The sequence below is a fragment of the Plecotus auritus genome (assembly GCF_963455305.1).
Source record: "Plecotus auritus genome assembly, chromosome: 3".
NCBI classification, from domain to species: domain Eukaryota; kingdom Metazoa; phylum Chordata; class Mammalia; order Chiroptera; family Vespertilionidae; genus Plecotus; species Plecotus auritus.
In genome coordinates this window covers 17,901,354-17,915,535 of record NC_137772.1, presented here as the reverse complement: position 1 = coordinate 17,915,535, position 14,182 = coordinate 17,901,354, and the positions used below count along the sequence as shown (strand labels likewise).

At 40.8% G+C, this 14,182-nt stretch overlaps 1 protein-coding gene and 1 pseudogene across 2 annotated transcripts in view; one reads left to right on the top strand and one right to left on the bottom strand.

Annotated features, from left to right (window-relative positions):
• TNKS (tankyrase) overlaps nt 1-14,182 on the bottom strand; it is a 166,837-nt gene that overhangs the window by 94,158 nt on the left and 58,497 nt on the right. The gene's annotated exons all lie outside the window — the stretch shown is intronic.
• Nucleotides 5,006-5,605, top strand: LOC308243254 (Golgi-associated RAB2 interactor protein 6-like; annotated as a pseudogene). The gene has a single exon. The product of its transcript is annotated as a Golgi-associated RAB2 interactor protein 6-like (transcript).

The window sequence follows — 14,182 nt, the reverse complement described above, 5'->3', positions numbered from 1 at the left end:
GATCATATATAATTCATCATTCCAATTAAAAATAAGTTTCTTTTTTTTTTAAGACAATGGAGAAGTGATTGGTCAAAAATCAAAAGAAAGGTGCTCTTACATCCTACCAATAAAAATTTTCGATAGACTATTTTCCTGTATATGAGCAACTTACAGTTTGGAAAACTTAACTGCAATTAAACATAGGTCTATTTAAAAGACTAAATTAGTGTTCCTGAATTTTAAACTTCAAGAATTGATAAGGTAGCAGTCTGGTTTTCTTTAAATAACATTTAGACTTTATTATATCACATTAATGGACAATAGCAAACCTGTTTGTAAAGTGTGATGATAAAAATCTAGCAACATTTTCAACCAGCTTCATAGGAAGAAAGTTAATTTAATAACAGAAGTTGATAAGACACCGATTTGTTTTGAGGGTAAACTGTTAGAGGGCAGCCATTTTGCAAATTTAAGTCTTTCTTCAATCTATGTAGCTTTCTAAGGACTTCAACTCACTTTGTTCTCTCTGACTAAAATTTTAGGACATCCCCACCCCATTTCCATCTCTTTCAATTAAGTTTACAGAAAATTTTACAATCATTCATTATTTTAAGTGCTCTTTAGCCCTGTAAACTGGGCACCAAATTTTACAATATATATATATATATATACATTCATTTCTCCTGTGGGGCTTTCTGTAGATCATCTTCCTACTTTTTGTCATTCCAAATAATATACCAATCTCCTTTCTGCTCCAAAAGGTTGTAGCACATTTAAAAGAATTTCCTAGTTCACATTTTCAAATGTTTCTTAGGACTATCTTTACCTTCATATTTTGGCCAACTCATGTTTAAAAATATAATCTCAGCCCTGGCTAGGTAGCTCAGTTGGTTAGAGTGTCCTCTTTTCTTTTCTTTTTAAAAAATATATATTTCTTTATTGATTTCAGAGAGGGAGAAGGAAAGAGAGAGAGAAACATCAATGATGAGAGAGAATCATTGATAAGAGAGAATCACTGATCAGCTGCCTCCTGCATGCCCCCTACTGGGGATCGAGCCCAGGCATGTGCCCTTGGCCGGAATCGAACCTGGGACCCTTCAGTCCACAGGCTGATGCTTTATCCACTGAGCCAAGCCGGTTAGGGCATAGAGTGTCCTCTTGATAAGCCAAGGTTTCAGTTTCAGTCCCCCAATCAGGGCACATACAAGAATCAACCAATGAACAAATAAATAAGTAGAAAAACAAATTGATGTCTGTCTCTAAAATCAATCAATCAATTAAAAAAATAATCTCAACTTTTGTTTAACCATTTTTCTCTAAAAAGTATCACATAAGGACCTAAAGAGAAAAAACATTTGGAATACTCTTTTCCATCTTCTTTTCTTTCAGAAACAAAATATATAAACTATCATTCAATAACATTCAGTACCATTCCTTCCTTCTGAAAAAAAAAAAAAAGTAATCATGTAAAATGTATGTGTGTGTATATATGTTGAGACATGGACATGGCTGTATGATCATGGCTATTTTCTTCTCCAAGAGATTAGTAGATCTTTAGTTCTAAAACCTGCCATAATTCACCAACAATATTTAAGCATGGCATTTGGCCCAAACCATACTTTAAATCAGGGGTGGGGAATGTCCAGCCCACAGGCTGTATAAAGCCTGTGAAATCATTTGGTTTGGCCCTACCACGGCATTAGGGGGGAGTTAATTAAATGTTTGACCAAATATAGCAGGCTAATTTTTAAATTGATAATTTTGTATGGCTCACAGATATCATAAATATCAAAATGGTCTTGGAACAAAAAAAAAATGTTCCCCACCACTGATTTAAATAATGGAGAGAGTAAGTAGCATTCACATGTGAACTGTGAGTAAGGTAAATATAAGGAAATATAAAAGGATCAAAGAACTTTCTATAAAGCACTAGTCCTTTACGCAGTCAGAAGTTCCCTAATCCTATATAATAAAAGTCTTATATGCAAATTGTCCCCTCAGGCGGTCGTTCAAGTAGGAGTTCGACTGCTCACTATGATGTGCACTGACCACCAGGGGGCAGCACAGAACATGGTGGGTGTTGGTGACGCAGATCTGGCAGCGGCCAGCGGTGTAGGCGTTGCCGGCCCCAACGAGAGCGGGACCGCAGCGGGATGGTGGAGCAGGTGAGTGGGTAACACCAGATCAAGGTGGGTGTGAGTGGGAACCTGATAGCCCCACAGACAGCAATCAGCAGCCGCAGCAGGGGGCGGGGCCACCGCCCAACTCCCAGGTGCTGAGGGAGCCAGGCGGGGGCAGCCCCGGCTCCAGCCCCGACTGATCACCCTGCAGATGGCGACCAACAGTGGCAGCCAGGGGCCCAGCCCCGATCAATCAACCCACAGGCGGGATGGTGGAGCAGTTAAGGGGGTAGTACCAGGCCAAGGAGGGGTGCCAGGTGGGGCTGCAGGGCTGCGAGGTTGGGGGCACGAGCTGGGCCCGATGTCTGCAGGCCACTCCGAGGGACCCCCATCCGTACACAAATTCATGCACTGGGCCTCTAGTCTATATATATATATATATAAAAGCCTAAGTGACCATTATGACCAGTTGACCAAATGACCAGTTGCTATGTCGTGCATTGACCACCAGGGGGCAGAAGCTCAACGCTGGAGCTGCCCCTGGTGGTCAGTGCGCTCCCATAGCCGGCCAACCTCCGGCGGTCCCTCCCCCAAGCCCACCGGCCCCGATTGCTGGCAGGCCAAGGGATCCCATCCGTGCACAAATTCGTGCACCGGGCCTCTTATTAAGAAATAAAAGCCTTGGCCTGCTGGTTCAGTTGGTTGGGGCATTGTACCTATACACCAAAAGGTTGGGGGTTTGATTCTAGGAAACATACCCAGGTTTCAGGTTCGATCCCAGGTCGGCGTGAGTACGGGAGGCAATCAATCAATGTTTCTCTCTCACATTGATGTTTCTCTTTCCCTTCCTCTCTCTAAAAAATCAATAAACATATCCTCAGGTGAGGATAAAATATAAATAAATAAAATATCAAGACAAACATATATAAATATATATCATTAAGAGAAAGGAATAAGCAAAATCACAAATTTTGGCATAGTAAAAGCACAAAGCATTTAAATAATGCTTCCATTTTTAATTTTCTTTCCCTCTGTATTCCTAGCTAGCCTTCTCTTTTATAAATCATCATTAATATTTCTACTTGGTATGTTTTTGTTTTACAAAGAGTATGAACAAGTAGTTATTTTCCCTTATTAGTTTTTAAAAATGAAAGAAGACTTATTTTGCACACAAGTTCACAAAATTTGTTGCTCTTCTGGAAAAAAGGATATTCTCCCATGTCTGTCTATTATTGCCACTGGCATTCTAATAACTTCTTAAAACAAGAGTCATTTTTATGTACTGTCATAAGCAATATATCATTGACTTTCAGTGCAACAAAGGGTAATAGAATAATAAAAAAAACAACATATGGAAAGCTTAGAACATCAATAGAGAAAAAAGACTCTTTTTCACTCACCTGGGGCCTATTTCCAAACACTGAAGCCCAACACATAAAACTAGAATTATAAAGAACAATGAATTTTTCCACCCAAAGAAAAAAACCAGAGAGAAAGAACATAAATAAAAATTGATACACAGAATGTTATTCCTCTTCAGAAAGAAAAAAAAAAAAAGATACAAACTGGCAAAAATACAGTTCTGATAATCTACAAATCAATAGGCAGCCTATTTGTAAAGCACTTCTTATCTAGCACCGATTTCCTGTCTAATTAATCCTCTGAAAACTTAAAAAAAAAATTCCCACACATAAGATAATATTCAGTCAGTTCAGATAATTAGACATTTTTCATTTTCATTCAAAAAGACTAGAGCATATGACTCACATGCCCAGTCAGGCTATCAATTCAGAAGACTTTCAATGTCCACATCCAAACAGTCTAGCAATTCTAAGACTGCATGAGGATGATGCTCAAATGTACAATGTTAAGATGCTCTAAATTATTGACACTCTGGGTAAGCTTCACTCTTTCCCTGAGAAAATACTGGTCACTTCCCTATCACAGTCAGATGCACAAAGCTAAAAAGGCTAATCTGATAAAAAAGCTTCCTGGGAAAACTAGTTAGTACCCACCTAATGCCCACCGAGGTAACGCATCCTCATAAAATGACATGAATTATGCTTTCTCAAATCGGAACATTCAGCTTTTTGTGTTCTTGATTAAAGAAAAGGAACAAAAGGGGTACAGATATCATTTGTTTCAAAACAATCAACAAATTTAATGCACAGGAGAACAAGATAGAAAACAAGGAGGTTAACAATTATAACAATGTCCTTAAGATGGTGTTAATATGTTAATTCCTTATAGGAAACAAATAGCAAACAGTATTTCCAGAAATGAATGAAGAAGCCCAATAACTGAAATTCTAAGAAAGCAGTTTATAGAAATCTACAACTAAGTGCAGGCTTGAGAAGGATAAGGAGATTCCTAGGAACGCTTTCCTTGTTAATCCTTTATGTATATTCTTAAATTCAAATTTGGTGACTGAAGTTAATATTTCACAGAAATTCTATAACTATTAAGCAAAAGCTCAAAAACACATTCAATTCTTATAAAGCCTTAATTACTTGTCACCTATCAGTATCACCTTCATAGATTAATAAAGACAGTTTTCCTGGGACTGCTAATCATTTACATTCATTGCCTGTGGTAGCTGCGTGAACACAAGTGGCCTTGAAGAAACATACTTGTGTTTCACATAACAAAAGAAGAATTTGGTAATCCCTGCCCCTTTGTAGGGTGGCTGCTTGCAGAAGGATGATGTCTCTTCCTGGGGGGGGGGGGGGCGGGGGGCAGCTATGAGGATGAGGACACACTGCTGTGCTGGGCAGCTGACTGCAGGTCACAATAGACAGTGAAGGCTTAAAGGCAGCTCAGGAGGGGTTGCAGTTCAGGCTGAGGCAGAGGTTCTGGAGAGGACATGCAGCAGTCTTCATGAAGGACAGATGAGCAGCAACACGATGCTATGGCAGGGCAGCGCCCAGAGCAGCCACATGCTGTACATGTTCCGTGGCTCCATGGGCAAGCTGCAGCAGCAGCTGTGCAGGGGCGAGTTCACCATGTTCACAAGCATTCCCACGTTTGAGAGCGACTTCATCCAGATCAGTAAAAGAGGAGAAGTGATTGATGTGCTCAACTGTGTGCAAATGGTCACTGTGGGCATCGTGTACACCAGCCCCGACCTCAAAATACCTGACATCATGCTGCTGGCAGGCTGGCAGTGGTGTAGTCAGTGCCAAATATGACCGACACACCCAGGGAAGGGGACTCAAGTCAGTGACAAGCTTGAAGCTGATCAGGCTGCTTCCTTTGAAGATTATAATGTCCATCTACAGTCATGAGAAAAAACAGCTCCATTTGAAGCTCCCCACTGGCCGCTCTTTTTAGCTACAATTATGCCCCCTTCAGATGCAAAAGAAGATGTGTTTGCACACTGGGAAGACCTGGTGTTCTTCCTGAGACTGCCAGTGGAGGCTTACAGTGGCACCCATGCCATACCAGCTTGGGATATGATGGAATACCTGTGCTGGAGGCAGAGGACAGGAAGAGCCCACCAGTAAGGTTTTGCAGAGACTCTGGGAGGGCCCGAGTGCTTCAGGAGAGCAACTGAAGGATCTCGGGCTGCTCTCCTGGGCTGCCTGGATAAACACTCATGTGGAAGGGCTCAGACCAGATGAGCCGCTATGTGGAGGCCTTGTCACATGGGGAGACCCTGTGTGCTTCTGAATATCTGAGGTTCCTTAGATGTCAGCTCCTCTAACCATATACCTGATGTTGTAATGCTGTCAACAGCATCCTAGTGTCCAATCTGTTCTGGAACACTTACATACTACAGTGGACTCAGGCAGTCTGATCTGCTGTAGGGCATTTTTAACTCTGAGAAAGCCCTTTCTTTATTTGAGCCATAAACTAATTTTTGTATAAATCTGTGGCATTGCAGCATGCTTTGCACACTGGTGCACAATTTGTTAGTAGCTATCAGAATGTAAGATGGACAAAATTTCTGCCCAGCAGTCTTCCTTTAGGAATCTGTTTTGTAGAAATGCTAAGACAAGTGTATAAGATAAAAGTGTGAGGATGTTCACTGGTGAATTGCACTAGTGCTCTCCCTGGCACTGCACTGTCCAGGCAAAACCTCTGTGACCCTTGTGGGGTGACATAGGGGGATTTCTGGACTTGGTGACTTAAAAGGTTCTTCTATTCTAATGCTAAGCTCTTAAGACAGGTGACAGCCCTTTCTAATCACATTTATTTTCTTCTTTACTTCCCTGTTGCTTCTATCGACACAGCCCATGGCGCTCCATGGAAAAGGTGGCCAAGACCTGCTCAACGTCAAAAGTCTTTCCATAGTCGTTGAGGTATCTGGGGCCACCTCTCTTGCTTATGCTGATGGGGAGGGAGTCCAACAACCTGCTTCATGCAAATACTCTATGCTTAGGGACACACTGTCTTTCCTATCCCCGGCACAGGCAGGGCCTGATCAGGAGGCATTACCAGGAGCGGCAGCAGTAACACCCAAAGGCAATGTGAGTATGGTTGCATAAGGGGAGATGATCAACAGGCCTGTTACAGAGACCTGAAAGGTCCAGGAGCTGAACCCTTCATCTCAGCCTGGCAGAGTAAAGAAAATATGAATGAACAGTGGAGGCCAGAGAGTCTCCCAGCGCTAGGCTGAAGTCCTGAGGAAGAGAAAAGAAAAGGAGAACACTCCCACCAAAAAACCCTCTCATTCTGGTGGGAAGTGGGAGGACAAGTCAATCCTAAGATCCCACGAACCACTCAGGGAGGTCAAAAGGAGAAGGACCGGAGCAGCCCAGGAGGCCAAGGACATGGCTCCTCCCACCAGGAATACAACAGCCTCAGCATCCCTCCAAAAGGGTCTAGATCAGTGGTCGGCAAACTGCGGCTCACGAGCCACATGCAGCTCATGAGCCGCGGTTTGCCACTCTGTTGACTAATAAGTTTGCCGACCACTGCCTTAGGGAAAAACACTTAAAAAACATTTTAAGAATGTACTAATGTCTTTAACCTGAAGTCAAAACTTCTGGGTAAAGGTAATGCCTTACATAGTGGTCAGCAAACTCACTAGTCAACAGAGCGGCAAACAGCGGCTTGTGAACCGCATGCGGCTCGTGAACCGCAGTTTGCCGACCACTGTTCTAGATCATCTCAAAAATCAAGATGGAGTTTAGAGCTATTTGCGGGAGGGGGATAATCCAGAGATCTGTTCCCTTGTCCCTCCCCCATTCTGCAGCTCTCCCACGTCTAGGAGGGAACTATCTAACCATTCATGGAACGTATGCATACAGACATAGAATGGATCTCCAATGTTATGATCCACCTACCCATTTTAAGATGGGGAATCTTAACTTTTCTGAAGTGGGTCAACTCTTTCATTTCTTGAAACAAACAAATGCCTGATATATCCTTAAAAAAATAAAGAATTTATAAATTGGTCTGATATGGCCCTGGCTGGTTTGGCTCAGTGGATAGAGCGTTGGCCTGTGGCACCCTTTGCATCTACAAATCGTGAGGGCTTGTGTGAGGCTAAAAAACAGGCTTATCCAGAGGGAGGATAAACACTAGCATTAGGTAATTGGGCTCCACTCCAAGCTTTCCCATTCAAAGGCTGTCTGACCTCAAAAGCGACATTTAACCTCTCTGAACTTTAGAGATAATAATCTCTAGCCAACAGGGTATTGTAAAGATTCAATCAGTCTCAAGTTCAAGTCAAGTAACCATAATGCACAGTTCCCAAGATCCTTAGGAGCCACCAGGAAGACAACTTAAGAACAGAATCAGGAACCAGATGAGTTGGTTTCAGATCAGGTGGTCACTTCAGAGCCCCACTGGGGCATTATGGAATGTTAACCAAGGATCACTAGCGCCAATTCAAACACCAATAGGAGTCACCAATTTGGGGTGCAGTGAAGAAGGAAAGTTTAGTACAAAGAGCTCGAGGATAATACAGTGTGGCTGTGAAAACAGCACTGCTGGGAACAGCTGGATAACACTATGGAGCTGCTGTGAAAACAGCATGGCCCTGAGGCCCAGGCACCTCTTCAGCTAGCCAGCTCTGCTCTACTTCACCACTCTACTTGGTCCCCTCCCAATCTAGGCCCCTCTTTTTTTTTCAATTGAATTTACTGGGGATGACATTGGTTTTTAAAATTACATAGGTTTCAGGGGCACAATTCTATAATATATCATCTGTATAGTGTATTGTGTGTTTACCACCCCAAGTCACGTCTCCTTCCATCAACATTTATCCCCCTTTACCCTCTCCTACCTCCCCCCATCCCTCTTTCCTTCTGGTAATACTGTTGTCTGTCTATGAGATTTTGGGGTTGTTGTTTTGTGTTGTTGGGTTTTTTTTGGTTTTTTTTTTTGCTTAACCCTTTCACCTTTTCCACCTAGCCCCCTCCCCACTTCCCTCTGACAGCTGTCAGTCTGTTCTCTGTATCTATGAGTCTGTTTCTATTTTGTGTGTTTATTTTGTTCATTAGATTCCACATATAGTGAAATCATATGCTATTTGTCTTTGACTGCTTATTTCATTCAGCATAATACTCTCCAGGTCCATCTAAGCTGTTGCAAAGGGTAAGATTTCCTTCTTTTTTTTTTTTTTTTACAGCCGAGTAGTATTCCATTCAGCTAGGCAGCTCCACTCCACTCTCCCCAGTTCAGTGCTACTCTATGCTAATCTGTTCCACTCTGCTCTGGTGAGATGTCTTTGGTGTTTCAGCTCCAGCTGGGGAAAAGTAGCCTTCAGTTTTTGGTCTTCGTGGAAAGTATATTTATTCTAAATGCAGATGGTTCATTTGTTTCTGTCTGCATTCAAATTTTAGGGCTTTCCCCCTATCCTTGATTTAATTTTGTGTTTTTTTAAAAATATGTAAAACATTAACATACTTCTAGAGTTAAAATTATAACCAAAAGGTATACTCTAAAACAAACTGCAATGAATATGCTATAAAGTTGCTAGTCTATAGGGAAAAATGACGGCTGCTCTCAGGTATACACTAATAAGTTACTATGCTTCACAAATATGTCATTTTTGATGAGTTGAAAAATCATGCTGGTTTTAATGATGTAAGCCTGCTGGCTTTAATTACACAAAAAGGTTGATGGGGGGAGCTTAGAATATTAGAGTGCTGGGTTATCTAAACAGAAAGTGTTTCTATTCCCTCCCACTCCATTAACTGCCTGTAATTTGTGTAAGACATTATTTGAGCTGCCTTTTACCAATAAATAGTTCAAACATTTTGAATATTACATCTTTCCTTATAGATTCTAAATATTAATGTTTGAAATGAAAGTTATTCAAGCCTACTGACTAGAGAGTAAAGACTTACGAATAGCATTTATAAAGTTGGATAAATCAATTTATTACCCAATTAATTTTATTATGATAATATGATGATAAATCATGCAGGTATTATTAATGAGTTATACTACATCCTTCTCAATGAATGATTAGGTAAAAAAAATCTGATCTATATCTATAAGAACACTGGTTCTGGGGTCAAACTGCTTGAGTTCAAATCCCAATAATTTCTCTTAATGACTGTGTGAACTTGTAAAAGTAACTTAACATCTGCATCTGCAAAAAATGGTACAATGATAATATCTTTCTCCTAGTGTTGTTGTGAGGATTTAATATCCTTAAAACAGTGCTTGGCTCACTGAAGCACTCAGGAGCTGTCAGTTATTATTATTTCTATTTTATTATTTTATATTTTACATAAAGCTGACTTTTAAAAGAAGGGTTAGCATGCTATAAGTATTATCTAAAAAGCAATTCAATAAAAACTACTAAACAGCCCAGCTGGCGTGGCTCCGTGGTTGAGTGTCAACTTATGAACCAGGAGGTCACAGTTCGATTCCCAGTCAGGGCACATGCGGGCTTGATCCCCAGTGTGGCATGCACTGTGCAGGAGGCAGCCAATCAATGATTCTCTCTTATCATTGACTAGAGGCCTAGTGCACGAAATTTGTGCATGGGAGGGGGCCCTCAGCCCGGCCTGCACCCTCTTGCAATCCGAGACCGCTGGCTCTTAATGGCTCGCCTGCCTGCCTGCCTGATTGCCCCTAACCACTCCGCCTGCCTGCCTGATCACCCCTAACCACTCTGCCTGCCTGCCTGATCACCCCTAACCACTCGCCTGCCTGCCTGATCACCCCTAATGCTTCTTCCTTGGCCCCTGCCACCGCGACTTCGTCTGGAATGACATCTGAAGGGTCATTCGGCTGTTTGGTCTAATTAGCATATTACGCTTTTATTATTATAGATGTTTCTATCTCTCTCTCTCCCTCTCCCTTCCTCTCGGAAATCAATAAGAATACAAACACACATACCAAAAAACAACTACTAAACAAATTAAATAGGTGCTAATTTAATGTGACCTAGTCCTATATAGTCTTTTAAAAAAGGTACTAGTTTTTTATTCCTCTTCTAAATTATTTTCTATTTTTAAGGTTTTCAAAAAGTGTTTCAATAACTTTTGATAATAAAACCTTAAATTTTTCTATTCATGTCCAAAATTATAGACAGATCAAACCATTAATAAAATTTTAACAGTTAGGGGATTAACATTTACAATCTATCTTTAAAATGAGTATTCACACTATTTTATTGCAATGACAAGTTTTAACTTTCTTGCCTAGCACTAAAGGGAATTTTTAAAAGGGAATTCATGCTAATATAACAATAATTTTCCCCTGATAAAACTGAGATGTACAGCTTTTCGTGAAAACTAAGATATTACCTCTTATGATTTCTAGGAAGAATGTTGTACTTTTAGACTTCCTAATAACTGAAAAACAATAATTTCTGAGGTTAAAATTAAGAAATGTAGGCTAATAGTAAAAATACACTATACATGATATGAAATATGCTACTCTGTAGTATAGCTAATGTGCAAAACAATGCATTCATGACAAAAGAAAAGAGTAAAAAATAGGCCCTGGTTAGACATCAGGAAGTCTGATGTGACAGCTGCAGGAAGTTTGATCCTTTCAGAATTGAATGTTCTCAATCAAAAGAGCTATCCAAGAAATCTGGTGATAAAAGGCTCAGTGCATAACTCACCCATCACACCAATTAAAAAATATTTTTAGGGAAAAAGGAAGATGGCTGCCAACGGGAAGGCAGGCTGTAAGATAGTGTGTGAGTGAGAGAACGAAAGGAGAGTGTGTGGATGTACGGGGAGTATCTATTTATGAGTGATGGACAGCTATATTCCAAGGGACTGTTGGGGACTGCCGGTCTGGGCTCCCCTGACTGGGCAGCCTCCACTGCTGCTGAAATCTCTCTTGGAGCAACCGGCTCTGACGCAAAGACCACACCATCTTGAAGGGGAGAGTGGCTGTGATCGGAAGCCTAGCCTTACCATCAATTGGGAAGAACCGGATACCTCCCGGGACCCTACAACCACAACACCCAGGAACCAGCAGCGAACCCACAAATACCGGGTCTCAAGCAGTGCGAATACACGGACTCAGAGGAGCTCTGCACCTCCTCACAGAAAGGTCAGATTTCGCCCAGAGAAAGGTGAGGTCTGCGATCCAGGCTGAAGGGAGAAACGCGTGCAGTGGAATCTAGAGGTTCAGAGGAAGTCTGCGCCCCACAAATTCCGTGGACATTGGGACCAGCGTAGTCCGTGAATGTGGAAGGGGATCCACAGGGCTACTGACAGAAGGGAACTCTAGAAATCAACCCATAGCTGGCTGGGCACAAAAAGGCAGCCTGAAGCTTTACCAGTAAACTGGCTGCACTGTGCCAGGGGAAAAAGACGTGCACAGAGACATGAGCAGAATCGCACAAAGTGCCGGGGTGAAAAAGTTGCGAGTTTACACACTTACTCTGGCTCTTTTTCTCTTTAAATCCTTGCTTTTGATCACTAAGCCCAGTACATTGGATCACCCAATTAAAAACACTCTCAGAGACTGCAGGGGAAAGTTGTTTTTGTGGAACCTGGGGATCAGAGCGGGGAGAAACAATCAGAAAACCAGCTCTAGGGCAGTCCATACCCCCAAACCAGTATTAAGTGCAGCAGGAAAAACAAATTCTAAATACTGGGTAGAGAGGACTTATAGCCCCGGATGTCAATACAGAAACACTGCCACTCAGGTGTTGAATCACAAACTGACTCTTGTGTAAATACAACCACAGGCAGGCTGAGTAACAAAGAAATACTGCCTGCTTGAAAACAAGATTGTGGCATATGACATAGAGGAGCTGTGGAATGCAGGGAACTTCAATACTGTCCTGACTACCTGACAGGAAACAGGCATGCCAAACAGAACAGTAGAGGAAGTACATGACCTTCACTACTGCACATTTTTATTTTTTATCTTTTACTTAAGAAACTAATATTTTTATTTTCTTCTCACTTGATTTTACCTTTTTAATTATTATATTTTATTTTTAATCAGTATTATTACTACTACTATTTTACCATTTTTTAAGTTTCATTTTATTTTTATTTTATTTTATTTTATTTTGGGATTAGTGTTCTACATACTATTTTCATTTTTCCTTTAGCATCATTTTACTCTATCTCAACTTTATCTTTATGCCAACACTCTCTTCCTCACTTTTCCCCTTTTTTGTCCTGTTTCTCTTACCCTATTCCTGCTTTAGATTTTCCCTATTCCTTCTTTTTACCCCGTTAAAAATTCATCCTACTTATATATCTATCTAATTTCCGATTCCCTGCTACAAGTCCATACACACTTCTCTCTTCTCTATCTTCAAGACCCAAATGTTTTTCTCTCTTCCCTTTTTTTTTTAATTTATGTTTTTTGTTTTATTTTTTGTTTTGTCCTTCTTTCTCTCTGTCCTATTGTTGTTGTTAGTTTGATTGTTGATTAGATTGGTTTGTTTGTTTGTATGATTGTTTCTCTTTTTTTTTGGTTCTGTTTTTCCTCTTCTCACTATTAGTTGTTGTTTGTAGTTTGCATTCATATCTGGGTGTTAGTTGTTTGCATTTTTTTTGGAGTAGTTGTTGTTCTATTGGAGTTTTCTCCCCATATAGTTTTTCCCCCCTTCTTTTTTATTCTCTTTCTTTTCTCTCTTACTTTTTTTCCTTTTCTAAATATCATTTTGCACTCTTTTTTTTAATCCCCTAATTCTCTTTTCTCTGGTGGTCACCTTTATTTGGGGTTATTAGTATCGTAAATACATTTGTGTTCAATGCCTTGTGCATTGTGCCTTGTTGTGTTGTATTTTGTGCCTTTAAGTCAATGCAGGAGAGAGAGAACTACATAACCAGACACCTGGAGAGGAGAGATCATGGGGAGACAAAGAAACAGCCTGCCTAGGAAAGAAAAGGAGGCATAACCAAAAAAGGAAGTAAACGAAATGGAGGCAAGCAATATGTCAGAGAAAGAATTCAGAGAAATGGTCATAAGGTTGGAAGACAAATTCAACAATATGTAAGAACTAAGAGGAAATGAAGAAGAACCAAGAAGAAATAAAAAATGACATCACTGCAATAAAGAACTCAATAGAAAGCATCAAGAGTAGACTAGAAGAAGCAGAGGACCTCATCAGTGAGCTAGAAGATAAGGTAGGAAAAAATACCCAAGCAGAGCAGCTTCTAGAAAAAAATGCTTAAAAAGCAGGAGGAGAGCCTAAAGGAGCTTTGGGACAACAAGAAACAAAACAACATCGCATAATAGGGGTGCCAGAAGGAGAGGAAACTGAGCAAAAAATAAAAAACCTGTTTGAAGAAATAATGACAGAAAACTTCCCCGATATAGGGAAGAAAAAACTCACACAAGTTCAAGAAGCTCAGAGTCCCAAACAAAATGAACCCCAAAAGACCGACGTCAAGACACATTATAATTAAATTGGCAAACACCAACGACAAAGTAAGAATCTTAAAAGCGGCCAGAGAGAGACAGAAAGTTACCTACAAAGGATCCCCCATCAGACTAGCGACTGATTTTTCAACAGTAACACATGAAGCCAAAAGGGAATGTAAAGAAATATACAAAGTCATGCAAAGGAAGGGTCTGAATCCAAGAATACTTTTACCCAGCAAGGCTATCAATCAAAATTGAGGGTGAAATCAGGAGCTTCACAGACAAAAGAGGACTAAGGGAGTTTATCACCACCAAACCAGCAATGT